At 38.4% G+C, this 14,112-nt stretch overlaps 1 pseudogene; it reads right to left on the bottom strand.

The window, feature by feature from the left end:
• Positions 1 to 159: 159 nt before the first annotated feature.
• On the bottom strand, positions 160 to 13,302 carry LOC109045637 (annotated as a pseudogene).
• Positions 13,303 to 14,112: the final 810 nt, after the last annotated feature.

The raw sequence follows: 14,112 nt of genomic DNA, 5'->3' as shown, positions 1-14,112 counted from the left end.
TTTTTTTTGTTTTTTTTTATTTGGTACATGAAACTCAAACGGTGCAGGTCACATATATAGAATTTGGTGTAGAATTGAGCAAATACAATTTTACTAAACTAAATTTTACTGAAACAAGTAACAGAGTAACAGTAAATGTAACAGTATCTGTTCTTTTTGCTTCTGATGGATCAGGATGTAGAAACACTGACGTCTTCAGATTCCCAGAGTCTCTTTGGTCACCTGACATCCGAGCAGGACATTCCCCGCACACACACACTGAGACAGATCACCCACTGAAACACACACACACACACAGATCATCAGCGTGTGTCAAAGAACTGAAGATATTTGCTCAAACGTCTCTTGATGAACGCTGACTGAATGAATGTGGTCTGGAACGGAGATCTCACCTTTCTGAGAGCCGATCCATGACGCTGCCTTCATGGCCACAAACTGCCACTCCACCTGCTGCTCTATTTTACAGCCGTATAACCAGATCAGAGCCAGCAGAGTGGCCCATACTGACCCATCCACCTGTGTACAAACCATCATCCACTGCATTAGTTACTGGACACTGCACACAATCATCACTGTTTATTATTACTTCATCACATCTCTCACCTGTGCTGGTTTCTGATTGGTCAGCTCATCCTCCGTCTTCCCAAACACATCAGCCAGTGTGGCGTCCAGATCCCAGCAGCCGGACGCCTTCTGGAGAGAAACCAGCTGCAGTAACAGGTCCTTCTGGGGCTCAGGAGCAGCTGAACACACATACATAATAGTCAAATATAATATGCTTAGTATAGAAAAAGTACAGAAAACCATTTTAATATATATACTGATGAACCAAAACATTATGGCCAGTCACAGGTGAAACGAATATCACTGATCAGCTGCCAGCAAGGCCTCATATTAAGGTCTGAAAGGATTAGATGGTAAGCAAACAATCAAGAGTGAGAATTTACCAACGGTGGTCCTAGGAGGGACAGACCAGTGACAGCGTGCTGGGTGCCCAAGGCTCACAAGGACAACAAAAGCTATCCCATCTTTTCTGAGCAAACAGGTAGTCTACTATAGCAGAAGTCACACTAAATTTGAATGATGGTTATGAGAGGAACGTGTCACAACACATGTATGGGCGTATAGGGCTGCGTAACCGCAGAGTGCCTATGATGGCCACCATAAAAAGTGCCTACAATGGGCATGCGAGCATCTGACGTGGACTTTGGAGCAGTGGAACAAGGTTGCCTGGTCCGATGAGTCCCATTTTCTTTTAAATGACATGAACGGCTGTGTACATGTACACCATTTACCTGCTTAAGCGATGGCAGCAGGATTCACTGTGGGATGACAACAATTCAGTGGAAGGAGTGTGATAATCTAGGCAAGGTTCTGCTGGGAAACCCTGGGTCCAGCTATTCACGTGGACTTAAATTTGGCACGTGCTAACTGCCTAAACGTTGACAATGGTGTTCCCTTTTGGAAGAAGCCTCTCTCAGCAGGATAACGCACTGCCACACTGTTCAGGCCTGTTGCCCTGGCCTCCAAATTCCCCAAAACTCAATCCAATTGAGGATCCGTAGTTTGTGCTAGACCTCCAAGTTCGATCCATGGCAACTCCGCCTCACAACTTACAGGACTTGAAGAATATGCTGAATATGCTGATGCAAGTATGTGAAAGGGCTTTTGATGTGTGTGTCTTGTTGCGTAGGCTTATTTACCCTCCACCGGTGAATCAAGGTCATCATAAACATCATCATCAGACTCTGCTACAAAAAAAAAAGAAAGAACATTTAAAAAGGCACATTCAGATTTTAACACCAAAAAGAAAACAATTGCAAATAATCAATAAGCAAAATGTGACTGTTTTTCTTATATTTAAAACAAGCAAAGGATCTCCGAATTCCTAAAGAAAAACAACATGACACACAAATCATACATACACATATACAATGCGGATTGCAATTAATCTCATATTTTTTCAAGATTTAACAAATTAATGCAGTCAGACCATTTTTAAGGACAGAACTAAATAAGTCAATGTGCATATACAGTAATGTGCATTTAAACCTCAACATTATAGCAGCAACAGTTTTAAATAATTAAGTGACAGATTTTCTGCCTTGATCTGAATCTTAAAAGCAACGTTTGACTTTATGCATTATAGCCCTTATATATTGCGGTCTCAAAATTCTGGCCAGTTGATAATACCTAGAATATCAAAATTAACTGTGGACGTTAGATCCTTTTCTTATTTCGTGCGCAAACTCTTTCACTACCAATCCAAATGATACAAATTATACAGCTGATGAACGGAACTGAATCAACATTGAACTGACATTGAACATTGAACAAAGACACTGTTTTAAAGCTCCTTTACAGCAGAATTGATCTGTTTGCATCATTGAATCATTATTTTCCTATTTTTCCCTGTAAAGCTTCTTTGAAACAACCTGTATTTTATGAAGCGCTATATAAAATAAAGGTGATTTGACTTGACACACAATGTTTGACTATGACACGTGTGAACAATGAACAGATCCCACATGAATCTAGATTAATGAAGATGTACATCACAATGTCAATGCCCTTGGGTGTGCGTGCATTTCATTGTGTGCTTGCTCATTTACCCATCTGCGGGACACCACAACACATGTAATCATAATCACAGGAATCTGCAAAACATTCAGAATATTCAGATTTCAAGAAATAGCAAAAGTGAACAAATGCTAATAATAAATAAGCAAAGAAGAAAAGCTTTGAAATGTGACGGTTTTTCTTACTCGCAGAACCTCAAAAGCATTGTATACACACAGACAACATGGCTGTCAGTTATTCTCCTCATTTTTAACACATTAACTCAGAGGTCCCTAACCACCGTGCAATGTGGCATGAAAATTCAAACGCAGCATCAAAAGCTACATTAACTTACATCGTGTCTACACCAGACGCGAGCGACGTGTTGCTGTGCAGTGATGCTGATGTGACAACAAAAACATGGCGAGTGTGTAGAAAAGAAAAGTGGACATGGAAAATAGATGATTCAAATGTGAATGGACTAAACAGTTTTGAGTGAGTGAGTGACTGATACCATCTTTGTTATGGAATACACAAGTTCGCAGTTTAAACGTACAAGTTTGCTTTAATTTATTTTCAAGATCTGAGGCAAAATATCTATTGTTGCTTTCCATATGGCTATAAAGCTAATGCAAAATAATATTCAAACTCACATTAGACACTTTTAACATTGAATAAAGCACATAATATATCTATTCTGTATCTTAATGCAAAAATGTTCATAATCGTTTGAATCAAACAGACTACTATATATATTAATATTTACATTAAAATATTTATATAATATATTTATTCTATATTGTTTATAATTATTTGTGGAGTATTTTGTTTGTTTATGTATTCTTTTTGTAAAAGTTGACATTTAAAGTCCTACGTCATCCGCTGGAATTCCACGCTCTTGTGAACGCACAAACGAAAGTTAGCGGAAGCTATTACTGTTTATAAAGTTTTCAATGTGGATATTTTCCTTACACAAACGCATCGATTCACTTCAAGAGGCCTTCATTAACCCATCCCCCCCCCCCCCGGGACCGTGTGGAGCACTTTTTATGATGGATGAATGGATGCACTTTATTTGGACTTCTATTGGACTATTGAATCTCAACAGCCATTCGCTGCCACTTTAAAGCTTGGAAGAGCCAGGACATTATTAATATAACTCCGATTGTATTCGTCTGAAAGAATAAAGTCATATACACCTAGGATGACTTGAGGGTAAATAAATCATGAATCTGTCTCACGTTTCTGCTGAAGGAATACTCGGGATACAGTAGTCAACATTTGAAGTTGATCAAAACCTTTCATCAAAGTTGTCCTAAAACCAAAATGTGTTCTTGTCTTAGGACAACTTAGATTAACTTTTTTGATCCACTTCAAATGTTGACTACTGTTTTAATTTCATTTTTAATGTTATTGTTTTTATAATTGCACCATGTTTATTATGATTAATCTCCAATCTTATATACAGTATAATGCTATCCAATCACTGCACTAAAACCCGGAGAATATGACTATATGAGTTAATATGAGTTATTTATAAATAATCAACACTGGTCTGAAAAATATACATTTATTTGAACAACCCCAGTTTGGTCTAATAAGTGATGATTGTTTCAGAAAGTAAAGTAAGTGCATGAAAGTAATGCTAATATTTTTGCTTAATTTGACAGTCTTTACTGGTGGTTAATGTTTTATGAGGTGTACAGCCTTGTCCGATTTTATTGCTCTTTAATGTGATATGTTGTTTGAATGATATTCTTGCATTTCTTTAATAAAAAGCTTGTCTGACTATGTAGTATTGTGCATACATAATCAGCATGGCTTGTGCACTCCTGTTTAAATCATGAAATATGTATCGGAATAACATTTTTCTTCATCTTCCCGTGCTATGGGCATTGCCATTCATACAGGTTACAGAGGAAATTATTTTACAAAGCTATTCGAAGCTTCTGCTTTTCGAACTCGGAAGTGTGAAAAAGGACTATTGTGTAGATTTATTTACCTGCTGCCAGACACTCAGCGTCTTCATAAATTTCAGCATAAAAGTCATCATCAGATTCTGCTGCAAAAAATAAATGAATAATTAAAAATGCACATTCAGATTTTAAGAAATACCAAAAGTAATCAATTGCAAATAAATAAGCAAACATGGAAATCTCTAAATGTGACTAGAGACGAGCAAAGGATCTCTAAATAAAAAAAAAAACACCCACAAACAATTCATACACAGATCCAATGTCGACTGCAATTTATCTAATATTTTAACAAGATTTAACAAAATGCAGTCAAATCATTTTTTAAGGACAGAAAACTAAATACAGTAATGTGCATTTCAACCTTAATATACTGTATCAGCAACAGTTTTAAATAATTGACAGGTTTTCTGCCTTGATCTGAATTTGGAAAGCAAATGACACATTTAAAGTAGCATACTTTTTTACAATTATAATTATTTGTTAATAAGTTCAAATATCAATATATTAGGTAATGCATAATATGTGAATTCTCACCATCTTGAAAAACTGGTTTGACAAAAATCTAATCTAAAATGCTAAATTAAAATAATAATAAATATTAATATAAATTAACAGAACTAGACAAAATACTAATCTGTCAAAACAATGTTGGCACATTCGAACTGAACTGAACGTGTTAGCTGGATGCAGGTGCTTGATTCACTGAGAAGAATCAGCTCATAAGAGTCACCCATTCTGGAATTGCACTAGATTGTAATAAATTCAGACATGCAGACTTGCATCTTTGGCTACTGTGTGCTGTCTCACAGATTTTCAGTGTCTTACAACATGAGTGCTGTAGTTTTACGATGTTGTGTTAAGTTAAAGGGGTGGTTGATCAGCTTTTCATGTTCCCGGGGACAGGGTTTATCTAAACATCAGGGGTCAGTGATGTCACAAACCAGGGAAGAAGCTCGTTGTAGTCCCTACAAGCCTTTTTTTGTAGTCCTTAAACAGCGATTTCTTTTAAAAGAAAATATCTCCCTTTGCATTGAACTCTGAGCATCGTAACTTTGCAGTTGTTGTTTATACTATAACAGCAACATTACACACTAACTGAAGTTTAAAAAAGTGAAACCATAATCAACCACCGTTTAAATGTAGTGAACTGAAAAATGAGTCTCAAGACCATTACTTTCTGTTCCATTCTGTTGCCGTTTCTCTAGCTGTCTTTAAACACAAGAGCACTTCCTGTATTCTGTGCTCTAAGAAAGTGTGGTTTAACTGATTGTTTGTTTGTTTGTTTGTTTGTTTGTTTGCTAGCATCATGCCAGCTTTTTGGATATTTTCCTGACAGAAACCAGATCTAAGTTATTAAAAATTAGAATAAAACTAAATAAAGATATTTAAGATTGGTTTAAAAAAAAAAAATTGATCATTGAGGCATTTTTGTCTGAAACTGATTATATAAATCTAAAGGACGAAAGCCTTTTTTTATTATTATTGTTTTGTTTGTCAATAATCACAAGTTAATTATACTCACATAAAAAGATCCAATAGACCTGCTTTTATCATTCAGTCATGTCCAGAGAATGTTATTCGGGGCAATTTTCGCCAAAAGGTGACCAGTCTGCACCCCTGGTTACTTAATTGGATATTAGCAAACAACACAAACACATTCTCACCGGCACTACAAACCCACACAGAATAAAAAGAACAACTTACCACATCCTTCCTAAATGTACACTTCACATCTTAAAGGGGTCATATGATGCGATTTCAAGTTTTCCTTCCTCTTTGGAGTGTTACAAGCTGTTCATGCATAGATAAGATCCCTAAAGTTGCAAATACTAGAGTCTCAAACCCAAATAGAAATTCCTTATAAAAGTTAAGACTTGTCCACGCCCCCACATGTCTACGTCACGATGTGGGAAGATTTGCATAACGCCACCCAGATGTTCACGCAAAGAAAGAATGCATAACTTTATTGTTGCTGCCACTGCAGCCGCCATGTTGTGAAGACGCTGTGTGAACTCCAAGACCATGACTAGAAATCAGTGGTTAAGTTGTATTTACAACACTGTTCCAGAACAGTCCAACTCAAATATTCAGATGTGCGCAGCACATTTTATGGAGGACTGTTTCCTGATCCTGGGAAAGAAGGCTACAATGCCGGCTGTTCTGACTCACAGTCTGTAAGTACATTTCATATTTAAAGGATTTGCCACTGATGACTCAAACGCTAGTTTTCAGCAGTGTAGAGTAGCGCTTGTTGTTTGTTTTTTATCAGATATGAAGTGATTTGTTTTATGGTTTTATGTTTACGCAGCACGATGCAACGCAACGTGTAAAAAGAAAGACAGTCTAAGTACAGTATGGGTGATTAAAATGCCTCGTTTGTAATGGGTTTTACTGGATTGTCTCGTCGTGCCGGGACACACGGCATCACAGTATGGTGTGGGGTAAAACACTTCTGTCACACGCTTGAAGTATCACAATGCACTGGATAGCTGGCCAATCAGAGCACACCTCGGTTTTCAGAACGATGAGCTTTGTAAAAAACAAACCAATTTCAGAAGGCGGGGCATAGAGGAGAAACAACAATGTACAGTATGTGGAAAATAATGTGTTTTTTGAAACTTGAACAGCAAAAACATTTCATTACACCAAATACACAAAATAATGTTCTTTTTAGCAGCATCATACGACCCCTTTAATGAGGTCTATACCTCAAATGTAGTACAATGTGAAGTGATGAGAAAAGTATTTGAAATCCTTGCGGTCAGGCAAACACAAACAAATACACAATCCTTGCACTAACCGTATGCTGACACTCTTCTCTGCTGCATGGGTCCTTTCACAGTCTGTCTGCTGTCTTTATTAACAGCAATGAAGGCTGTATGAACACTGCTCACTCCTGCCTGAACACTGAGCTCCACCATCCTGCTCCTGATGCCCTCAACATCTGCAGCTCCTGACCTCTCCTCCTGCTCCAGAGAACGGATCAGGGTCCGAGCCGCCAGCCGGTGGATGGACAGCCTGCAGAAACATGGAGGAAATTTGTTGAATTAAAAAAGCTAACAGTTGACGTCACTCCAGTTCAATGAGTTTGTGTTACCCAGTTTCCTCAGTTGGTTTGAGGCAGAAGTGGAGCTGGTTTGTTACTGGTTGATCTTTAAGACTGTATTTGACTGTCACTGCTCCCTCAGAGCCTCCTGAACTCTATGAGAGAGAAAAGACAGATTTTTATAATCTAAACAAATGAGAGACACAAGTCTCTAATTCTCATTAAAGAAACACATGCTACATAATCTCACCTCTCCTTTCAGTTGGGCATAAATGAGTGTCCTTTGTCCCTGGAAGAGCACATTGATGGGTGGAGACAGTGTGTCAACAGTAATGCCATCTGGAAGTGTCCAATCCACAGAGATATTAACCACAGCGGGCTGCAGCGCAAACCTGAGCGACTGCATCACCTGATATAGTTTGAAGAGAAAGAGAAACCATTGAGAAATTTGACCAGGAAACATTTGTGCCTGTGAGATCCAGTGAAGCGCTTTACTTTGGGCTGCATGCGGTCTGTGTCTGTGATGAACTGAGCATGACCAGATCCCTCTCTGGCCATTCCTGTGATGAGAGCGGCACTTGCACCCTCACCAATCCCGAATGAGAAACACCTGAAGACACGATACACTCTGTTACTGTTAGTGATGAAAATATGAATGATGGACAGATCAAACCCAGCAGACCTTTACCTGTGAGAGTGAGCGTGACTTTTCACCAGGTCCAGCACCTCTTTAGTGTTAAACACCTCTCCATCAGTGAAGATGAACAGCTGAAGAGAAAGCAATAGTTTATATCAGACATGATCAAACTACAGCCCACAGGTTGCCAGATTTTGGTTGCCAAACCAAATATTCTGTTTTTACATATTTTATTGAATTATACACAGACTCTCCACTGTGAAAGGGTGCAGCTAAAATATAACTGTAGGTCACAAATCAGTTCTAACAAAAGAGCCACCATAAAGTTTGTCAATGCCTTAATTATTAACAATTAACAATTACAGTAAGTCCAAATGTGTGACACCTGTATAAATATAGTTTTGCCATCCGTACCCGTGTGACATAAAAAAAGTCTGTGAACAAGAAAACACACACATTTATTTGTTTTAAACATGCAAACCCCTACGAACTCATTAGATATAAAGTCGCCATTGGATAGTGCTTTGTTTATTTTACTCACCAGATTTTTTGACTTTTGACATTTTTAATTATTGGCATCAGACTATGGACCCTATTTTAAGGATCTAAGCACATGGTCTAAAGTGCACGGCGCAATTGCGTTTAGGGCGTGTCCGCATCCACTTGCTAGTTTAAGGATGGGAAAAATGGTCTGCGTGGCGGGTGCATTGTCTGAAAGGATTGTCCCTTTTCTTTCAATGAGTAATGGGTGTATTTTGGGCGTAACGTTCCATAAACCAATCAGAGTCTCATCTCCCATTGCCTTTAAAAGCCAGTTGCGCTCATGCCATGGTGGATTCACTATTTACACGGCGAAATTTACAAGACGAAAAACTGAACGCTTCTCTAGTGAGGGAACGGATCTGCTTGTGCGCGTAATTCTGATACATCCAAAGACTATCCATTATGACATGCAGGCGTTTTTATATTTATATACACAATAATAATCTTTTACATTTTAATACTTTAATTTTTCATTTGTATAAATGTTTGTGTGCTGCTGCGCATCCCTGTAAGTGTAATAAGCAGAGTGTATGCGCGTTGTGCACTCACCTATAGGCGCATATTACCAACACGCTCTTTAAATAACAAAAAAATTATATTGCGCCAGATTCAAAGGCGCAGTCTATTTCAGTTGCCTCAAAAAAACATCACGCCAGCTATGTGCCTGAACACGCCTCGTTTTCAGACCAGCATGCCCATGAGTGCACAAATGGGCGCAAATGCATTTGTTGTTTAAACAACGTGGTGCAGGACGTGAAAATGCGTCAGGCTGAAAATAGCAAAAAAACACTTGCATCCCGCCTGGCGCCCCATTGCACCGGGTGTATGATAGGGCCCTATATGTTTTTCTGTTTGGCCACTAATAGTCAGAAGTAGGAATTTTATTTTGAGAGCACTGAGAAAACCAGGCACAAAGGAGCTCCCACTCTCAGTCTTCATTAGATCACTGTCTAATAAACAATTTGACAGAACTGTTAAAAAAAGAAAAGAAACACTATATGAAAAACTGAGGTGTAAAGTATTTGAGTATCTTGAGTATCTTTTTGGATACTCTGTAGTTTTACTGAGTATCAAAGATATAAGCAACTTTTACTCTCTACTTCGCTACATTTTTGAATAAGGATCTGTTCTCTTTAGTCCACTACATTAGTAATGAGTGTTGCAGTTACACATTACATTTTGCATGGCACCCAGCTTTTTCTGCAGCAGTTTACTTCTGCTACAACAGAAGTGACATCACAACTACAGGGCACTGAAAGTACTATATCATGTGTGTTTTGTCCTTATTCACCCAAAACTTATCAACAAGGCTACTTTATGTGAATGTGAGTTCCTTAGCAAGCAGTTGTAAATCACAAATGTTTTATATAAGAGATGAGGGCATGACTGCAACTGGGGATGAGGAAGTATTAGTGACAACAGTTATAATTTTCTCATTCAAGAAAATATGATTCCCAGTGAGCACAGACTTACCAGATTATAAGAAAAATATTTTTTCATCAATCATTTTTAATTTGTTTAATTTTGAAAAATATTATAATAGAATTATAAAATCAAATACATTTTTTAGTGTAAATCTGTTTATTTTACAGATTTTTTTTACAGTTTATTTTTATCAAGTTAAATTTTATTTATTCATTTTTTCTAATTTAGTAAATATTTAAACATATATGAAAGCATATACATTTCATTGCAGCAATTACTATGCATGTGTTATGAATCTGTTATTTACTATCTTTCTATCGGCTATGGAACTCTAAGATATCGGCCATCATAAAATTCTTTATCAGTTCACTACTAAATACTTTTATGTCAAATTTTTGAGTTTCCTTTATCTGTCACTCTATTGTCTGTTTAACATGCATGTTTTGTGTGATTTAATTAAGTTTTCAAGTTTAACAGCGACTCGCTTCCTGTTTAGACAGACTGTACATCATGTATTTATTTACAGTAAATTATTCAGGTGCACACTGAGGTGTTGTACCTGTCTGGGGTGATCGGGGTGACAGCGCTGACTGTAGATGTGTTTTAGAGGCTGTAAAATCTCTGTGCCGCCCATGTCTGCTTTCATTTCCTTCACTCTCTTCAGAGCCTGAGCCATTGTTTCCTGTTTATACACGACACTCTGACTGCAAAGACACACAGAAACACATCTCACCTCCACTGACACACATTTCAAAACTAAATGTCTATGAATGAGGACCTAGACACTAACGGGAAGAAGGATTTAAAATCAGAGCCAAATCCATAGATATTGAAGTAGCATCCCATGGGCAGACTCTTCAACAGTAACAGCAGAGTGTCCTATAGAGAGACATGGACAGAAAATCAACTTGAGAACAAAACTATTTACTTTCTTAATGCACATTCCTGGTTTTGTTGTGCACAAAAAATGGATAGTCTCTGTAATTTTTCCCCAAGATTACATTATTTTTTCCATATCAATATGTCCCGTTTCCCTCAGAAATGTCATGAAATAGAACTAAAATGGGTTGTGTGCCAAGTTTCATGATGACTTTACATGTGTCTCAAGATCTTTAAATAAATCCTGTATTGAATCTTAAATCTTACCTTTGCACTTTCAATGCGCATCTGTGCTCCTTTCCCATGATGCATCATGTCTCCCATACTGCCCGATCTGTCAATCACAAAAACAAACTCGCCTTGAGTTGCCAGAGATGACATCACTTCCTCTGGGAACTCTGGGTACAAACTTATCATGACCACTGGGTCCCTCATCAGAGAGCCTGAAATAAAGAAATAAAGAGTCAGTGACAGCTTGATCACTCAATCCCATCATGCCAGTGTGCTGCAGGTCGTACCTGGCGGGGCAGTGGTCACTCCTGCCTCCACTATAGCAGAGGGCTGATGGGTATCCTGATAGAACACAAACAGCTCAACGTCCTTATCAAACATGTGACCAGGACTCAGATTCACCTGCACACATCAACAACACATGCTTAAAACTGCTCTGCTCACACATCCAGATAAACACATGAAGACACACAGTACCGTAGCCTGAGTGTGATCAGAGTGGAGGAACACGAGAGGATCCAGAGAGCAGCTGGACTCTAGTTTGGAGATGGGCTTTGGAGAGCTCACATGGACACTGAGAGACAGTGTGTAGGGAACAGATCCACATCCTGATGAAATCTCTGAGACGATACCAGCACCTGAACCTGACACACACACACACACACACACACACACACACACACACACACACACACACACACACACACACACACACACATCAGCTTCTATTCAGTTTTTATGTTTTTGTAAGGTGTTTGTGAGGTGCTTGCTGGTGTGTATCGGGGGTTGAGTACAGCCGGCAGACAGAAGCGCAGCGAGTGTCGGCCTGCACAGAGAGCTCGGTGACGTAGATGATGGTGACGGCAGCGTTCTGACCCACCGACAGACACCCGACACTCAGTCTGAACACATCAGGACTCTCTGCGCTCTCTTCCAACAGAAACGCCTGCTGACCCGAACTCACAGCATCATCATACTGATCCCTCGCCTGCAAGATACGGTTTTGTTAAATGGTGACGTGTAGTATGAATATACAAATCAATGTCCTGTGGGTTTGTATTTGGACTCACGCTTTCTCTGTCCTGCACCTCTGCCACAATCTCCTGCTCTCCGATCTTGGCACTGAAGTGGCAGACAGCAGCATCAGCAGGCAGAGGGAAGACGAACAAGGCCTCCAGGGGGCGCTCTTCCTCATTCAAATACTGCAGAGTGGAGGAGACTGTGGCTACATGATCCTGAACCAGAACCTGCACTGAGATGCTCTTCAGAGGCACTGAGTCACACAAAACAACACAACACAACAACATCACAAATACAGCTCAAAAACAACATCACAAATACACCAGCACTGTTAAGATAAGTGTGTTTGCATCTCTTTTTCTGTCAGTGCTAGTTTAAATCTAATGTATTCATGCACGCCCCTAAAGGCATGTGCTAGTTATTTTCCAGAAGTAGTAACGTTTCATATTGCATACGTATACGCAGTTGTTTATCTCTTTTAGTAAGCGGTTTAATAATAAAGCTGACTTTGAGTGAACTGCACTTTCTGTGTCTGTCATTCTTTATCCCTGGTACCAATGTTTTACTCTGATCTTCACTGACCATTGATTTCATTCATGACATCCAGTTTTATCTAACAAGAACAACATGACAAACACACCTCACATAATAAATAACTGAATAAAGGAGAAAGGGGTGTGTGACAACATTAAATACTGAGATAGTAATACTAATATAAAACCCTCGTGACCAACTATGTCAAAACATCTCAGCTCTCCTACGTAGCCTGTTATAAACGTTTTAATTTAAGAAATAGGAAACAGCAAACAGGTGAATTCGTACCTGACTCATTTTTATCAGTTACAAGACCGCAGATCTCCATTCTGACACCCGCTAGACGAAATGGCGAGTTTTATTCAAATCGAAAGTGAAACTCAAATAGAAACTAACCTTTTTATTCAAATCGAAAGTGAAACTCAAATAGAAACTAACCTACTGCCTTTATAAAGAAAGACAAGTGATCTAAATGAAAAAAATGCGTTCTGAGTTTGTCACAGCCACAAAAATCCCAGTTTTTAGTTTATTAACACTGATCACTCACAAAAAAAATTTATTATTTATCACTCAGCCAAATTTGAATGATAAAATGAATGAAAAATAAAATAAAATAACCATTGGCGGTATCCTCTAGCGCTTCAAACGCTTCCGCGCGCTCAAACGCTGGGGGCGTGTCCGTTGTCTGCGCTGAAACCACGCCCACTCGCGGCAAAACTCCAGAAACAGCGAGTGGTGTCAGAAACTCAGTAAATAAATAAATCAGTGAATTGGATACCAGTTGTCTCCAATGAGAGCTCATATGTGCACACTACATTTTATTTATGTGGACTTAATTTATGTGTGTGCATTGACTTTACAGGGACTTTAAATATGTGCACACACACAGCAGTGAGATTTTAAGCGTGTTGAAATATTGAAAAAGAAAGTATCCTGCCATCATTGAGTGATTGAAGATACCTTTTTGGACCAACATGCTTAAGTAAATCAGCGTGACAGACAAACGTACAAAACCATGAGAAAGTCATTTAACACAAAATTTTTATTATATTCAAGATTGGAAACACGATTCTGCATTTGTATATATGCATATATTGACTTTATATATATGAGATTTTAAGCGTGTTGAAATATGAAAAACATATATATCATAGATATATATATGAGTGATTGGGGACCAACAGCTTAAGTAAATCACTGACAGACAAACAAAAACCATGAGAAAAGTCATTTAAAATTTTTATTTTATTCTTTTGAGGTTA

The sequence above is a fragment of the Cyprinus carpio genome, chromosome A25 (genome assembly GCF_018340385.1).
Source record: "Cyprinus carpio isolate SPL01 chromosome A25, ASM1834038v1, whole genome shotgun sequence".
Taxonomy (NCBI): Eukaryota; Metazoa; Chordata; class Actinopteri; order Cypriniformes; family Cyprinidae; genus Cyprinus; species Cyprinus carpio.
The sequence above is the reverse complement of the archived record's forward strand: the minus strand, read 5'-3'. Positions and strand labels throughout refer to the sequence as shown.